The following is a 2,500-nucleotide window of genomic DNA, read 5'->3' as shown; positions in this document are numbered from 1 at the left end:
GCTACGACCAGCCATTTTTGTAATAGGTCTTTTTTCAAGTGATGCCTGTGCATCTCTGAACATGGACAACATAAACTCGATAAGAAGAACTAGTCTACATCATTGAATATTGTCAGTGTCGCAGGTTTTCTCTGAGAGTTTCCCTCTCCTAGAGAAATGTTGCGACAACAGAGAGGCCTCTCACTCCCAATGGGCCAACCACGTACCTGGACACCAACCCAGGTATTTCCACGTCTACGCGCATACATACATGCATACATATACGTGTACACATGTTGCTGGATGACCGTTGACTGCTTATGAGCTCTTCCGCCATTTGACAAGTCTTAGTTTCGTCCTGCAGGGTGTCCAACAATCCCCCTCCTCACCAAGCAAGCTTGATAGCGTTGCCAGTTTAGTCGCCTACGACCCAACAGGCTGTATTGTTTACATGTTACCAGGAGCTCCCAAGAGCGATATGACATACATACATACATACATACATACATATATACATACTAGAGTCGGCAGAAAAGTTCATAGGCTGACCAATATACTCTCATGGAAAGGGACCAAATGAGGTTTATTGATTAACATAGACCCCGTGGCGGTCAACACATTTTTTTCAGCATTACTGCAGTATTTGGATCCCTTTGGTGAAGCAGCTTTCATCCTGTTGGTCAAAAACTTGTCAACAGCAGATATGGTATCATTACTACAATACTGATTCCCAGCCGAGTGTTTTTTCATGTTGAGGAACAGATAATAGTCAGACAGGGCCAAATCTGTAGAAAATGGATGGTGATCAACCACCTCAAAGTCTCAGTTACGCACAACAGCCATTGAAAGCAAGGACTTGTGTGCTGGAGTATTGTCCTGGTGAAACAAGTTTTCTTTCGTCAGATTTCCTGTGCGTTTAGTCTTGGTGGCTTTTCATAACTACCTCAGCAAGTTGGCATAGTACTCTACATTTTATTTCTTTATCGCCCATAAGGGGCTAAAAATAGAGGAGGACAAACAGTACTCTACATTTATGGTGTAGCGCTTGTGAAAATACTCAATAAACACAATACCTTTTGTATACAAAATCTGAGGCCATTGACTTCCCTGCAGATGACAAGACTTGACTTTCTTTGAAGTAGGCGAAGAAGGGTGTTTCTACTGCATGGATTGTTTATTTGCCTCTGGTTCAAAGTGATGAACCCAACACTCATGCTGGGTTAGGAAACGTTCCAAGAAATCAGCTTCCTCATAAACCTTCGTCGTGTCAAATTCATTGTGCAGAATATTTTCAACTCTCTCCCAGGATATGATAATAGCATCGGCTGTTTGATTTATTGTCAGTCGCCTTTCATCCATCGTTGTATGGTGAACACAATCAGTGTTTTCTTCGGTGAAAGCAATTGCAAAATTTCCAGACATAAGGTCATCATTAACACTCTCCTTTTCCCTTCTAAATTCAGCTGTTGTCCACTTTTGCAGTTTTGATAAAGCTGAATCATTATCCCAAACTATAGCAACTATGTTAGCATAAATGTTCTTGAGAGCTAAACCCTTTTTCTGCAGGTATTTGATAACGTGACGATACCAAATTTTGTCCAATTTCAAGAGAAGTCACTATGAGTTACATTTGAAGTCTTCTTTGAACAGTGAGACGTCAGTTCACCAGGAAAGGAACAATGCAGTTATTAACGGAAAGAGCTTAAATGAATGCATGCAATATTTCACATCTCTTGCATCACTTCTTCAATTGTATCCTACGAATTTTTCTACTCGTCCTCACACGTACGTACGTACGTACATACATACATGCATAGAACAGCCTGCTCGTGAAATTAACGTGCAAGTGGCTGTGTACTCCACAGATATGCGTACCATTAACGTAGCTCTCAGAGAGATTCAGTGTGACACAAAATGTGACAAGGCTGGCACTTTGAAATAGTGATGCAACTCATTTTTTTTTTCTCAGGTGAGTTGACTGGAGCAAGGACACAACGCATCGCTGGGAATCGAACTCACGACCATACGATCGTGAGTTGAATGCCTCTAACCACGAAGCCACCTGCCTTCACACGCACATGAATACATACATACATACATACATACATATTCTCTAAACTGCAATGAGTCTTGTTTCCAGACTGCATGCCGTGCTTCTCACCAATAAAGAACACACTCTTCTAACAATCCATTCATCCATCCATATAAGTATAAATGTGTGTGTGTTTGTGTGTGTGTGTGTGTATGTGTGTGTGTGTGTGTGCGTGTGTGGATGTTCGGTTTGTAATGTATTTAAAATCTTCCAAGTTTTTGACTAGCCAATATGTTTGATATACAATTCTTTTATGTTTCATTTTCAAATTCATTTTCTGCTCTATTGTGATAGTCACTTGTTCAAATATATTTTATCTTCTGCTTATTTAAAAATTTTCTTCTCGGTTTATAAATAATTTATTTCTCGCTTTCATTAGTTTTATTTGTATATGTTTGGACAGTATTGATTTATCTTTTAAATTTCATA

At 39.7% G+C, this 2,500-nt stretch overlaps 1 protein-coding gene across 2 annotated transcripts in view; it reads left to right on the top strand.

Moving 5' to 3' along the window:
• The window catches only part of LOC106869371 (ADAMTS-like protein 5), a 143,344-nt gene that overhangs the window by 133,558 nt on the left and 7,286 nt on the right, over window positions 1–2,500 (top strand). The window lies entirely within an intron of this gene.

This window comes from Octopus bimaculoides, chromosome 2 (assembly GCF_046866305.1).
Source record: "Octopus bimaculoides isolate indiv1 chromosome 2, ASM4686630v1, whole genome shotgun sequence".
NCBI lineage: Eukaryota > Metazoa > Mollusca > Cephalopoda > Octopoda > Octopodidae > Octopus > Octopus bimaculoides.
This window is presented reverse-complemented; position numbering and strand designations above follow the sequence as displayed.